Source organism: Corylus avellana, chromosome ca7 (assembly GCF_901000735.1).
Source record: "Corylus avellana chromosome ca7, CavTom2PMs-1.0".
NCBI classification, from domain to species: Eukaryota; Viridiplantae; Streptophyta; class Magnoliopsida; order Fagales; family Betulaceae; genus Corylus; species Corylus avellana.
Genome location: NC_081547.1, coordinates 12,474,424 through 12,490,683, shown reverse-complemented (window position 1 = coordinate 12,490,683; position 16,260 = coordinate 12,474,424).

Genomic DNA, 16,260 nt, shown 5'->3' with positions numbered 1-16,260 from the left:
ATGATAATGTACTCCAAATTTTAACAAAATGATGAAATTACCCTTACTAAAATAAAAACAAAAATACTAAAATTTATTTATTTATTCAAATTTTAAGGGTATTTTTGTCTTATTGAAAATTCTAGATGGATAATTTCGTCATTTTGCTAGTATTGTGGGGGGTACATTATCATTGTTTTGGTAGATTAGAGGGGTAAATTGTCGTAATTGATAATTTGAGGAGTCGATTGTCATTGGGGTGGTAGTTTGAGGGGGTTAAATAGACTTTACCCAATATAAATAAATGAGTAATGCTATTTAGTATATTATTATAAAATTGTCACGTAACTAGAATGATGTAACATGACAAACAACCTTCGAATTAACAAGGGCTTGTGAAAGAGAAAAGTTAATGATTAGTTTTCATTGTTACATTATTCCAATTATATAACATACTACTAAATAAGCTCAATAAAGCTACCTGTGAGCTCACCTGAGTTCGGCTCGTGTGCAACTCGGTTATTATATGAGTAATTTGTGGACACAATTAGACTCGATTATTAAATAATACTATCCGTATAAAACTTGGCCCGCTCGTTTAAAATTCGCAAGCGTACTCGTATAAGGACTCGACTTGCTTATTAGCGTATCTTGTATATATTTATTAATATATACACATTAATTAATAAATATATGTATATATATTAATTAATAAAGAATAAGTTATATAGTTGTAAAGCCCCAACAAAATGGCATTGACCAGTTTGGTAGGATTATTGGTAATTGCCCCAATTTAGCTAATTGGTAGCTAATTGGAGAATCACACATCTCTAGCATAATTAGAGTAATTGCATAGGAATGTGAAATTAATAAATCTGAGGAATTTAAAAATCATAACGTAAGCATACATTATTATCGAGCATAGACAATGAGCTACTAATCAAGATGCAGATATTCTAGTCAAACCTGATTATACAAAGTAGGCATCTAGCTTATCTTAAATAACCTGATGTGGCAAACATGCCACTAACCCCTTCACGGAAATAGGTTCCCTTAAGGTAAGTAACCTACAAGCCGTAATAATTGTGTAAGTTTAAGACTAAAGTAAGTAAATCTCACCGTTGAGTATGAAATGAGACAGTTATTAAGAGCGAAAATAAACATGCATTTTTTAGTAAGAAATTAAATGAGGTGTTGTCTCTGTTATTACACCATAAAGTATAGTTTTATTTTGATAATAAATATGTGTAATTCTAGCGCAAATGCCTATAAATTTGGAAAAATTCACTTTACCCCTCTAAACTATCCACCCATTTGCAATTTTAACCTCAATGTTTAAAAAATGACATTTTGCCCCCTCAAAGTATCTGACATTGACACTTGACCCCCTGAAGTTACACTTTATCTCCTGAAGTATTTTAAGTTGACACTTTACCCTCCTAAGTAACTAAGTTTTGGGGGGTAAAGTATCAATTCAAAATACTTCAAGAAGGTAAAGTGTACTTTATGGGAGTCAAGTGTCAATATCAGATACTTTGGGGGGTAAAATGCCACTTTTTAAACATTTGGGTTAAAAGTGCAAATGAGTAGATAGTTCAGGGAGATAAAGTGTATTTTCCCTATAATTTTAATGTAGAAAAACTAATGCTTTAATAGGTCGTATCTATCATGTATGGTCTACCCGAGATATTATCCATTCTCAATAAGGTTGGCATTGTCTTGAAGGACCTGTAATACAATGTCGGTGCCCAACCATTGTATGCTACAGTCCAAAACTAGCAGTTCGACCAAGTTCGACCTCGGGTTGCCCACGCTACTAGTAATGTACGTCATGTAGTGACTCGCCAATCAAACATGGTTGCGCTGCTCATAAAACAACCATTGCATCTAATGCTTATATAACATACATGCACACATTTGACCATAGAATCAAGTATATATAGTAAGTCCATGGCCATTATATCGCACGTATTGGAGTATCATGTCATACGATGCATCTCATTAATCAATGAATAAACCTCATGTGCGCTCCGGCTGCAAAAGGTGTATTTTGCAGCAACCAATACAACAGCTACACCTAAGCTAGATGCACTTAATAAAATAGAGACCAAAACATTGGAACAAAAACTCTTAATAGACCCATTTTTAAAACAGCAACACCTTCCTATTTGCTACCGCCTTGCCCAACGCTCCCGCCACTACCCAACGCCAAATCGCTACCGCCGCCACTGCCCAACACCAAATTGTTCCAACACCAAATCGTTTGGTTTGTTGGCTTGATCCTTCTAGCAAGATGAGCTTGTTACATGTTTTTTTTTTTTTTTTTTTTTTTTTCCAGTTTTTGTTGAATGATTATTGCTTGGACTTGCTTCTATTTAATACTGATAGATTAAATTTAGTGGGTCAATTTTTACCTTTGTAATGACAGTCATTTTTGGATTAAAAGAATGGATCTTTGCTCACACTGTTTTGTTCTTATTCAAAATTTTAAGGAAAGTCTTTTGGGTTTATTGAAATCTGAAGAATGTATGAAGTTAAGGAGCAAGAAAGTCAACCACTTGGTGAGCTTTTAAACATTTATATGCTTAATCAAATATATGATAAATGAGAAAGAAATTGCTCAAGCCCGTTTACAATTTAAGTACTAAAATCATGAACCTAATAATTATATTTAAACCATCTATGGTGCATTTTGCCCAAATCGTTCCAACACCAAATCGTTTTGTTTGTTGGCTTGTTCCTTCTTGCAAGGTGAGCTTGTTACAATTTTTTTTTTTTGGCAGTTATCCTGTTTGGTTTGTTCCACTACCCAAGCTCTGTTTTTTTTTTCCTCCAGTTTTTGTTGAATGATTATTGCTTGGACTTGCTTCTATTTGATACTAATAGATTAAATTTAGTGGGTCAATTTTTACCTTTGTAATGACAGTCATTTTTGGATTAAAAGAATGGATCTTTGCTCACACTGTTTTGTTCTTATTCAAAATTTTAAGGAAAGTCTTTTGGGTTTGTTGAAATCTGAAGAATGTATGAAGTTAAGGAGCAAGAAAGTCAACCACTTGGTGAGCTTTTAAACATTTATATGCTTAATCAAATATATGATAAATGAGAAAGAAATTGCTCAAGCCCGTTTACAATTTAAGTACTAAAATCATGAACCTAATAATTATTTAAACCATCTATGGTGCATTTTGCATATCTAAATAATAAAAATCAAAATGAAGATCAAAATGATGATTCCTTGGCTATAGAAGACTTAGATGTTGATGATGAGATGATAGAAGATCAAAATGATATAAACTTGCTTTGTAATGATTTGAAGCAGCCTACTGAACCATGCATTGGTTTAGAATTTGATGAGGTTGAGGATGCTCGTACATGTTATAATGCTTATGCAAGACAAGGGTTTTAGCATTAGAAAAGGTCATACTCGACTATCAAAGGAAGATAAGTCATTGATTGCGGTAGATTATGTTTGTTCAAGAGAAGGATTTCGTAGTACGATTTATCAAAAGAAAACCAATACAATTTCGAAGCGTGCAGAAACAAGGGTAGGATGTAAAGCATTGATGGATTTAAAGAAGGTAGGATCAAGATGGACTATAAGTAAGTTTGTAGTTAAACATAATCATGAGCTCCTTAGTCCTAAAAGTACATGTTTTCTTCGTGGACATAGAGGGGTAACAAGTGCCCAAAGAAGTCTTATAGATACACTCAATGACTCTAGTGTACCTCCAAGGAAAATAATGTCAGTGTTGAGTAAAAAATGTGGTGGTGACTATAATATTGGGTGTATTGCTAAAGATGTTGAAAATTATTTAGGTAACAAAAGAAGAGTTCTTATTGGAAAGGGAGATGCACAACGAATGTATAATCAATCTGTGATGTTTGGATGTGCTTTGCTTGTAAATGAAACAACTAAATCTTATAAATGGTTGTTGAGAACTTGGCTTAAGGCAATGCTTGAACGTGCTCCTTTTACGATTATCACAGATGATGACAAGGCTATGGGTAAGGCAATTGCAGAGGTACTACCAAATACTACTCATAGATTGTGTTTGTAGCATATCTTACAAAAGGTTTCGGAACATTTGGCTCATGTATATAATAAGTATGAATATTTCAAAGTAGACTAACCATTGTATTCATAGCACGCTCACAATTGAAGAGTTTGAGATAAAATGGGGAGAACTTGTAGGAAAGTATGGGTTGGGAGAGAATGATTGGTTGAAAAAACTCTATATGCGGCGTGCAAAGTGGGTGCCAGCTTACTTGCGAAACTCATTTTGTGCCAGCATGTCTACAACTCAACGGAGTGAGAGTATAAATAAGTTTGTTAAAGATTATGTTCGTTCGAGCACAATGGTGAGTGACTTTGTCCATCAATATGAGAAAGCCTTAGATGCACGTTACATTAAAGAGAAAGAAAAAGATGTTTTGACAAAAACTTCTAGACCAATTTTGAAAACATGCTACAAGATGGAAGTTTAGGCGGCAAATGTTTACACAAGAAAGTCATTTTTTATGTTTCAAGAAGAGCTATTTAAGAGTAAAAAATACACTTCAGCTAAACATCGGGAAAAAGGAGGTACAAAGATATATAGGGTGGCCCATCATGAGAGAGAGAGTCCATTTTATGAAGTTACACTTGAAATTCTTGAGAAGAAAGTAACTTATACATGTCGCATGTTTGAATTTGTTGGAATACTATGTAGACACATTCTTCAAGTTTTTGTGAAGAAATCTTTTATGGACATTCCCCAACATTATGTTTTAGAGAGATGGACGATCAATGCCAAGAGTCGCATTATACATGGCATATCTAGTGATGAAATAGAAATAGAGACAAAATTCTTCATTCTTGATGAAAAATAGCTTAAAGCTGGAATTCGATGCACTTCAAGAATTGGGTTCCCATTCGAAAGAAAAATATGAACATCTTAGCATTGGATTACAAAAGCTTCGTAACGAGCTTTTGACAATATATGATGATTGTGATAAAGATATAGATGATGGTGATGTAGGAAGCTTTGAGGGTCCTCTACTAAATAGCCAAGTATTGTCGAACATTACATGCACATTGCAAGATCCTATGCATGTTCCTTGTAGAGGACGACCCAAATCTTTGAGACAAAAGCATCCAAAAGAACAAGCAGGAACTACCACAAGGACTTGTAGGATTTGCAAACAAATTGGGCATGTGAGAAGCAATTGTCCTTCACATAGGTATTCTTATTTTTATTATCATTTTTCAATTTATGATACTTTACATTAAATGTATTTTGACTCCATATTTTTCAAAATGTTCTTTTTCAATAGGGATATTGTGAATACAAAGTTGATGCCAGCTAACTTGGGGTCGATAGAACAACAAAGTTTAGCAACGGTAAATTTTCAATATAACATATACTCCACCAAAGTAATGTGCTTATTCAATTAATAGTGAAAATATCTATTCGTTTAACTTTTTTTTTATTTGTGAATAATTTACAGTACTATTTGCCAACTATGGTGTATCCCTCTACAACGACACTTGTTACGTCTCAAGATCCTTTATCTTCGTCATCTACAGTTGATACTGGTGTAGATAGCATCAACGCCTATGGAGCTCCTTCAAGTTGCTTTGGTTTTCTCTAGTTGTGTTTGACTTTGAAGTTTGTCTAATCTGTTTTGCTATAATTTGGCTTTGGAGTTTGCCTAATGAGTGTGGTTTTTTTGCTGAAATAGGCTTTGGAGTTTGCCTAATGAGTGTGGCTGTTTTACTGAAATAGGCTTTGGAATGAGATGCCTAATTTCTGCAGCTTTGTTGCAACTAACGAGGAACTCAGTAATTTCTGTAATTTTTCCAAGTTTAAGAATACAATTTATCTCTTCTATAGCCTGTTTGTGAATAAGATAATTATGCATCCCTTTCATTTATGAAGAATAGTTTACAGAGCATCCACCACAGATTTAGTTGCTTGATCAATTTCAACTGAATCAATACTCAGTCATATTCATTCAAACTCATATGTACAAAACCTTTCTTAACAAAATTCACAATGGCTAATACATATGGCTACAACTCAAATCATGGGATTTTTGGGAGAAAGAGAGTAATTTCTGGGAGAAAGAGAGAAGTGAGAAGTGGCCATTTGATTTGGATGTGCAATGGCCAGAATTCTTATTTGCAGATTTTTATTTGATTTGCATTATGTGCATTTGAGGCATTATGTCGATGGCATAATTACAGATTTTTCACAATTATGTGGATGGAATAATCACTCGTATTTCTTCTGCTCCACCATTCTACAAATGTGAACAAAATTGGTAAGTTTCGTTAGATGAACACCCATCAGTAAGCATAAGAAGCCTCTATAACACACAACAAAAGGAAAATAAACATCTTTACATACACAACAAACAAAAAGCCAGCACCTAATTACAAAACAAATTCTTCTGAAAGAAGAGCTAAACAAATTCTATACTGCATCAAACCTAGAAAAAGTTTGCCAATTTTGGCCTCCGGATTTCTTACCAACCAAACAGAGTATACGTAAGGTGAATGAACTAATTAAAAACCCAGAAAAAGTTTGCCCAGAAATTAAACACAGACCCAAAATCAAACCAAGCAAAATCCCTCTTCGTTTTAGATGGCCCCCATTGAACAAATTCCCTAGCAGCAGGAAAAAAATAAAAATAAAAAACCCAACCCAAGCTCTTCTCGGCAAACCAACAAACATGCGGCGCCAGACGGTGGCTTGATGACTTGGGTTTCTCTTTCAGGTGAAAGGTGGAGGCTGTGGATGCTTGCGCCGGAGTGAGAGAGAGAGAGATAGGAGCGAGGGAACGCCCAGTCGCCCAACCCAAACAACCAGCGTGGGTCTGATTGAACGCCCAACCGCCCAGAACGCTGCTGCCACCCAACCCAGAATGCCCAGAACACTCAACCCAGAATGCCCAGAACGCTGCCAGCCAGCATTCCGGCGTGGATCTGGCTGAACACCCAGCCGCCCAGAACGCCAACCCAAACGCCAAAAGCCAACCCAGAATGCTGCTGGGGGTTCATCGTGGGTCTAGCGAGACCCCATCGTGTGCGCCGTAACCCATTCTGTACATGGAAAAAGAAGAGGAGAAGCGTGTTTCAGAGAAGAAGAAATGGAGAAATCGAAATCCATTTGATTTATTAAAGAGGAGGAATTTATTAGATGTTTTAGTTTTATTGTGTACTTGTGTAATAAGGTGATGTGTCAGTCAAATATTGGATGCTGCAAAAGGCATTGTTTGCGGATTGACCGCATAGTAGGGGCTCCCTTAATCAATTATTAAGACAATTACTAAGTTGCGTAAAAAGTAAATATGCTCATATCATACGCGTGCTTAGTCAACTGACATATCACACGTTTTTAAGGAAAGTAGTCGTAAGTATTTACTTGCCTCGTATGCTCATTCTAGTCTCCTGACATTCTGAATTCCTGCTATAACGAAATATGGCTATTGTTATACGTAGTACTAAAGGATTTACTAAAGACACATAGGTCCTAATCAATTATATCTAGCTAAAAGATCACAAAACCTTACTTTTACACATTGTTGGCTTTGGTCAAACATTTGAGTTCAGAGCGAACGTTCGGCTAGAATAGGGAGAGGATGTTCGATCAGAGGCCGAAATGCATGCTTGGGCATTTATCCACAAGTCACCATGTTACAAACTACATCCTAGTCTCTAGACATGTACATGCAAGCCTGGTAAAACATGATATTATGAAACTAATGAAATCTGTTAGTATTTTTGTTAGCTTAATTCGGTTCTAAAATGCAGATGCTACTGTCTACAAGCTCAAATACTGGTATAGAATGCTCAAAATCCAAACTCCACCGTTCACAATGAGGATTCACGTTTCATGAACATCCCTACAAAGTTTTAGCTCAATCTGACCACAAATGCGCATCGATTGGAGATGTTGATCAAGGCCAGACAACATTTTCAGAATGTAGGTTTCACCCACTGCATGCCCTATCTGGACAGGCCCTCCCCTATTTTGGACAGGCCCTCCCTTTGTCCGGGCAGCAGTTCCAGAAACTCAGTTTCTGTCCTCCGCAAGGCCCTGTCCGAATAGCCCACTAACCTGTTTGGACACCCTGTAAGTGTTAAGCCCCAAAACGTGATTTTAAGTGTGCCGATGTCTAAGGTTCTAGTGTGCGATATATATACATCTCATTTAAGAGAGATGTATGAAATTAGAGGCTAAGTTTCGTGAGAGGCTGTACTGAGAGAGAATATTTGTCGAGAGCCAAATTGTTCCTCGTAGAGGATTTTTTTAGTTTGATTGTGCGCTTTATTTAGAAGTCTATCGGAAGGATCCAGTAAAGAAGAATCGCGTTGAATAAGATTGTGAACATGGAGACGAGTTGGAGGCTTGTCGATCTTATGGGGTCAAGGTCTTGCATCGGTTTGTAAGTGTTCAAAGTGTCTGTAATCTCTGAACATCTTTTGATAGTGATTTCTTGGGTTTGGCTGCTGCGGAAAGGTTTTACTTTTAGATTGTTTTCTAAAAGGTTTCCTTTTCGTTACAAAAATCCTTGTGTGTGATTGTTCTTATTTTTAGTGATTGTTTGCTTAGATTTAAATATTCGTTAATTCTGCATAAACTATGATAATTATCTGTTAAGCGTTTTTCAAATGAGCGTTTCTAAAACATTTGAAAAAAAAAACCCCTCCTTTTTTTTTTCCTTTCGAAGAGAAATGATACACAAACCTAACATAGCACCTTTAAAACTTGCAAGGAACATAAAAATAACAAAAATGACATGAAAGTTAGGTGAATGGACAAGAGTTTACTTTGAAGATGGCAAACTACCCCAAAACCTTCTCCTTCTCTCTCAAGAAAATATCCTCTCACTCTAAGGTTGCTATTTATAGTGTAAGGGTAGGCTTAGGAACGAAGGGGAGGTATTTATAGGGGTAGGATGTGTGCTACCTTCTGGAAAGGTGGAGAATAGGTTAAAATTGTGTTTTAGATTATCACCAAATGTTCAGTACTATTCGGCGAACGTTCGGTGTACTATTACACAGTGGTTCTAGGGTTATAGGTGAAACATTTGGTTAATACTTAGTGAGTCAAAATTGGTCAACGAACGTTCAGTGTGGTCCCCTGCCAAACATTTGCACCAAGAACATGGTTGAACGTTTAGTGGGGACCACTAAACGTTCGACCAGAGAATTATGGTTGGATTTTTAGGGCTAATTTTTAATGAGAGTTTTGATCAGGGGATAAGACACTTCTTTGAAGGTTATAAAAAGGCTTTATAAGCTCAAGTAAATAATTGTTTTTTTAAGAAATCATCATTTGGTAATTTGGGGCATCACAATAGTCATATAATTTATACAATATTCCTTAACTAATACTATACAATGTATAATTTATAATTATATCTAATATTATTTATAAACTATAATTAATTAATTATATCTTAATCTATAAGACTATAAGTATCTACATTATATAGGGGCAACTTCACTTACCTCCCTAAACTTAAACGCCTTTTGTAAACACCTCCTCAATGTTTAATGTCTCTCACTTTGGTGCAACCAACTTTAATTTCGTTCCACTTATCCCCTACAATTAGGATTTTCTGTGAAATCCCAACGAAGCCCTTCTCACGTGCCACGCATGTGATTCTTTTTTACTAAAACACCCCTTATACCCCTGCCCATTAAGACATAACAAGTGTCTTTCTTCTTTGCGATTAAAATCGATTAAAACATTTTCTTCACCATTTCATCCTTCTTCCTATTCCACATACCCATTTTATCCATTTCATCTTTCTTCTTCTTCTTTGGGCTAACCATTTTGTTGTGAGTTTTGAAGTTATTCGCAAGTGCACGAGTTGTTTGTAATATAAATTTTGCAAGTGCGAGGTCGAATTCACAGGGAATGGTGTCGTGAAAATCAATTTCTATCTAAACTAATCGCATTTTAACCTAATTCCAAATTTTGTGTGATTTTCGTGCAAAAAGATAAATCAAATGAAATGATTAAATGCAAATGATAAAAACACTAAGGTTTCAGAATTCACCTCACCAAATCAAAGCAATACATTCTCATATTTTGCTCATACAACCGACAAACAAATAAGCCCAATGCATTGTTCTATGTTTCATAAAAAGACATTGAAACATTCAATGAATCCAACCAGTAAACAAATCACAAAGAATACCCAATTGAAAACAAATCATCCAATGTATCCGTTTGATTTACAAATCACAATGGATATCCAATTTCAATCGAATGATTCGATGTATCCGTCGGATGAAACATATCAAATGTCAAATTTTTCACAAATAATAATCACAACATTCAATTAAAAGATGTTAATCAAATAACTAAATTGGAATAAAACAACACTTTTATTAAAAATCGGAATTGTACGAACACAATAACGAGAATGTAATTGCTAATCAATGGCGAGGCTTTATCTTCAACCTTAGATGAAGGTTTTAGCCTCTCATGACTACAAAAATCATATTATTGATAAACAAATTCATGAAAACTAAAAACTTACAAAGGGAAATCAAATTTAGAGCTACAAAACATGTAAAACTCGAAAATACTGTCTGAACAGCGCCCCCTTGGTGCATTTACAGTGAAAAATATGATATAAATACTAAACAATTAAGGCGTCGGCGTTGCCAGGTTAGCCTGAGTGCGCTTGATCGCACACTAGGTGTGCTCGAGCATACTCAGGTGTGCTTCAGGTCTTTCGCGGCGCAGTGTGCTTGGGCTTAGGCGAGGGTGCGCTCATGCTTGTCCTTACTGGGCTCAAGCGTATTGACTGGCGCTCGATCCCACTTCCCAAAAATGCATTTGTTTCAATTTCTTTGCATCTTTCACAATAATACCGCAGTTTTCCCTTAGCAACTTGCAAAACACTAAAACACAAAAATTAGCAAAAACGTTAGAAAATAATAAAGTTAAAGGCATAGCAAATGCAAATTAAGGGGTCCAAATACGCAATATTTGGTACTCATCACATTTCATCCTTCTTTTTCTTCTTCTTCTTCTTCTTCGTCACACCCATTTTATACCCACTATGGATAAATCAGACAGTGAAGTCAGTGAAGTCAGCGACGCAGGAGCAGAAATCAACAATTCAATGTGCAAATGTAGGATGAGATCATGCATCTTAACAGCATTTTTGCTACCTAATTTTGGTAAATGGTTTTTCACATGTGGAAATTTTGTGGTAAGACTTTTTTTTTCTTTTTTACTCGCAACCAAGCAATTTTCCTTCTTTTTTTCTCGCAATTGTGTTGGTGGGCTATTTATCTGATTTGGGTATTTTGATTCGGTTGGGTATGGTGCTTAGCAGGGTATTTGTTAGGTTGCTAGATATAATGCTATTTATCTGAGCTGGGTATTTTGTTTGAAATTTTTTTGAGTGATATATTTTTTCTCGCAAATGTTAGCTGGGTGTTTTGTCGCAAACTATGTTGGTGGGGTATTGTATCTGATTTGGGTATTTTGATTCGGTTGGGTATGGTGCTCCTGCATATTTTGTTCATGAAATTTTAGGTGCTTCTGCTTAACTGAGTATGGTGTTCTTGCATAATTTAGGGTTTAGAAAAATGTTCATGAAATTTTAGGTGCTCCTACTTAGCTGGGTATGGCACGCCTGCATAATTTGTTTATGAAATTTTAGGAAGCATTTTGACTCGGTTCTCTATTGTGAAGCATTTTGAAAATTTAGGAAGCTTTTTGAAATTTTAGGAAGCATTGTTGTTAAGAGTTTGATGTAGTTAATCTTGGAATAGTTGAGTTTTACAATCCTGGAATAGTTGTGTTTGATCTTATTTATGTTGATGTGTGTAGAATTTAGACAACCGTGGATGTGGCATTTTCAAATGGGTGAATTTGGATATTTGTCAGCATGGTAAGCGAGTGATGTTAAAACTATTTGAGTGGCACGAGAATTTGAAAACTGAACGTGCACAGATTGAAACAACAGTCTTGAATGCAATTTTGAAATGCAAGATTAAACTTGCTGAATATAAGTCCAAAATGTAGGTAGCATCTATTAATTTAAAAAAATCCAATTACAAATGCAGAAGAACAAGTTTCATGCAAATGAGATGAAGTACCGATTTGCCTTAACATGTTCATTGATTCTTCTTGCTGTATTGATGTTTTATTTCGTGTCTAATAGATATTCCTCAAGGTTGATGTTGCCCTGAGCATGTAGTGAAATATGTAATGAAAACTGTTGCAATGTATGTTGAGTGAAATGTGTGATGAAAATTCTTGCAATGTATTTTGTGATGTTGTGGTGTTGCCCACTATTTTTATGTAAGACATAATTTACCTACATTAACTTATCTTCTTGTAATTTACCTACTATTTTGTGTAAGACTTGTAAATACATTAGCATCAATTCAAATAGTCACAATGCATGTAATTCCTATGAAATAACCATCAAAATCAAACTAAAAATGACCATTGACATTTACAATAAATATATCATCCACAATTACCATCCAAAAAGCCATCACATTGGTTAATATGATGAACACTATACATTACAATTACATAGTAGTCACAAAATTGTCTTCAAGTCACAAAATAATTACAAAACACTCCTTAAGTCACAAAACATTCCTTTAAGTCACAAAAATTCATGGTTGCCATATTTTCTGCTTTCCTTTCCATTTCTCCTTCCCCTTGTCCATCACCACATTTCCTTCAAAACCAGGTGGAATTGTGTCACTTGCTGCTGTTTGGGATTTCGGTATGGCATAATGAGGGGGCAACCCAAAAGGTAATACCACCTGCCCGGGGAAGTCCCTAAGAACATAATGGTCTACCTCCTGGAATTTTTGGTGGTCTAGTAGGTTTACCCATGATATCAATCATTAGCTTGCCCTTATGGTTAGGGTCCCTAACACTGCCAGCATCTGCCCTCAAACCACTAGTAGCTCTTGATCTTGTGACTTTCTTATTCTTGGTTCTAACTGCAGGACCTGCTTGTAGATTTTAAATAAAATTATGAAAATTAGATATAAAATAATCAATTCAAAATCAGTACATACAATAAAAAAATAAAGCCTTACATTGGATTGGCTAGTAGGAAGTTCAGTTGGGGCAGTTGGTTGTGCAGTTGGTAGGGGAGCACCCACATACGTACACCTATTTTCCCTATTGAAAGAACCTTTATAATGCATCTCAAACATTAATAGGTGATAAGTGCCAAATGTTGCATACTTGGACCCCTTTATTTACATTAGTTAATCATTTAGCTGTGCCGTTATTTAATATTTTGTGTTAGTTTTGTGTTTTTAGTATTTTGAAGGTCGTTGAAGAAAAACTACAGCTTTAAAAGGAAAAATGCAAAGTATGGAAGAAAGCATACTTTGAGAAGACCTAGATGATGCGGTTAAGTTTAACCAAATCCAAGAAAAAGGTTAAATCAGATTAAATTGGATAAAAGATCAGGTTGGATAAGATTTCGGATCGGATTCAAATTCAGATTCTGTATATATCTCAGTATTTTGACCATAACTTTTTGTTTAAATATCGGGTTGAAGTGGTTCAAGTGGCATTGGAAAGCTAACACAAAATAATATAATTAGTTGTGAAATAGGATTTTCCTAATTCGGACGGATACTATGCCAAAATCGCCCTGCAATAAAAGGTCACAAATCTCGACGAATCCTATTCCGATTTTAGACTTCTATTTTGACTGGGAGATAGACCTCCGAATTATCTAGGTTTAATAGGGCTTCTAGGACTTTCATAAGCCTATAAATAGACCTATTTGCATTCAAGAAAAGATACACAATCACAGAGAGCAAAATTCTACAGTTTTTCTTTTTTTAGTTTAGCTTTTCTTTAGATTTATGTTTTATTTTTATGTGGAGCTAAATTCCCAACTAAGGTTGGAGATGAAGCCTCACCGATGAAGAACATCAATACTTTCATGTAAGTCTTTATTTATCTGATTTTATTGGGTTTAATATTTCAATTGTTTTACTTCTCTTCAATGTATGGAGTGATTCTTGGATATCTTTTATGATTTAAGGATACACTTGATGATTTAAGATAATTTCACATAATTGGATGCTTGATTTTATTTGCCTAAATAATTGGATATCCCTTGTGATTTGTTCTACGGATACATTTGGTGTTTCAATTAAGATTTGATATCTTTTGTGATTTACGGATACATCTGATGATTTAATTGATATTGGATTTCTTTTGTGATTTGTGCAATGAATGGATACATGAGATGGTTTTGATTAACTGTTGAAGCATACTAAAACATATCTAAGATTTTAATTGTGAGAACTTCAGATAAATATTGATGAACATGGAGTATGTTGTTATGATTCGGTGAGTGTGGATTCCCAAACCTTAGTCTTTATCATTTGTTTTATTTTATTTAGTTTATGTTTATCCTTTAATTTTCAAAACTCAAAATTTAAACTTCTTTTGGAACTAGGTTAGGATAAAATTAGTTTAGTTATAATTTGTTCTTCAAAAATACAATTCCCTATGAGTTCGACCTCGCACTTGTAAAACATTATATTGCAAACGATTCGTGCACTTGCAAGTATTAAAATTTGCACAAGTTTTTGGCGCTGTTGCCGGGGAATTGTTCAATTTTTGAAACCAATTTCTTTCTAAATTAGTTTTATTCTTCTACTGGTTATAATTAGGATTTTATTTTTCTGCAATTTGTTTTGTTTTATTCGTGTTACTAATAATAAAAAAAAAAAAAAGATTTTTCTTGTTGTTTTTTGTTTTGTTCGGCTTGTTTTACATTTCTGCCGCAGCACCTTCCGCACATTAGCGCACTCACAGCAAAGGCAGCAGTTCCATAGATCTTTGCTAAAAAATTTATTTTTTGTCCTTTTTGTGAGTTTTTAAATTTTAGTTTGAATTTTTAAATTTTATTTTATTTGTGTTAGTTTATTTTATTTTTTAAAAAAAATGGTTAATGTTTTATGTGAGATATTTGCATGCTAAAAAGTGAGGGGGAAGCATGAATTTTCATTTTAATGATTTTAATGCCTCTCCTAGTTATAGGATACCAGCTCCTACCAACTACCCTCAAAATTTTTACCCACATAAACCATGTTCATATTGTTTCAATCCTTATCGTGAAGAAAACAATTGTCCAGATCTGCAAGCTGAGCTCAACGACTTATGGGACAAATTAGACCAAATCAGAGCATCTAGATCTAACTTTTCATATGAACAAATGAACACTAGTTTCCCCAGCCCGGGGTTTGATTCAAATTTCAATTGTTGTAACTTGGACTAGAGCAACCAATCCAATTTCTTATGATCAGTTCAGGCTACAGGAAATTATGCTTACCAATTTGATGAATTGCATCATTCAGAATATCCGCAGTTCGATCATCAAGCTCAACCTCCTATTTATCAGTCTATCACTCAAGTGCCACACGCTGCACCACAATCATCACTGGAAGACATGATGAAAGTATTCATGCAATAAATGGATAAGAACATACAAGATATGAAGAATACTACCATGAGAAATTCCCAAGATATACAAGAGCTAAAAGGTTTCACCAATCAAGCTGTATAGAAGATGAGGAATTCCAACATGGCTAACAACAGAGACATACAAGAACTTAAGCAGGCCATGATCAAAATAGAAGGACAGATCGGTCATCTAATTGCTGGCTTAAACAGAATAGAGGAAGAAGAGCTTCAAAGTCAGCTGATGGCTGAAAGGCACTACATGATTGATGAGGATAATTCCAAAAATTCTTATCATGAGCATGCCCAAGTCACCATCACACTTGAGAGTGAAGAAATTGTGGATAACAAAGAGGAGGAAGAGAAAGAGGAGCAAGTTGAGCACCATGAGAATAGTGAGCCCCCAATGGATCCTAATTTGCCCAGTGACATGAAAGTGAGTACTGAAGCTCATGCCTGTATCATTGTCCCTCTTGAGACACATCAAGAGCCTAAAGCTTCATCGCCTGAATGTCTCAAAGAGCCATCTTATGTCAAGATACTCAAGGACTTGTGCACACAAGCACACAAATCTAGGAACCACTTTCCTAAGAAGATCCTTCGAAGTAAGAAATTCTACATAAGATGGCGAAATATCCTTCTAGAGGGGTATGAAGTTTCGAAGAAGAAGGGGTGGAAGGGATTGGTTGGACATCCGCATGATAGGGGAAGTGCTGTAAAGTTTTCTCCTCCAGTTTATTTTCTGCACTTCACTCCACAAATCTTTTCTTTCCTTTTTCATTATATTGCATTTCTTTTTATT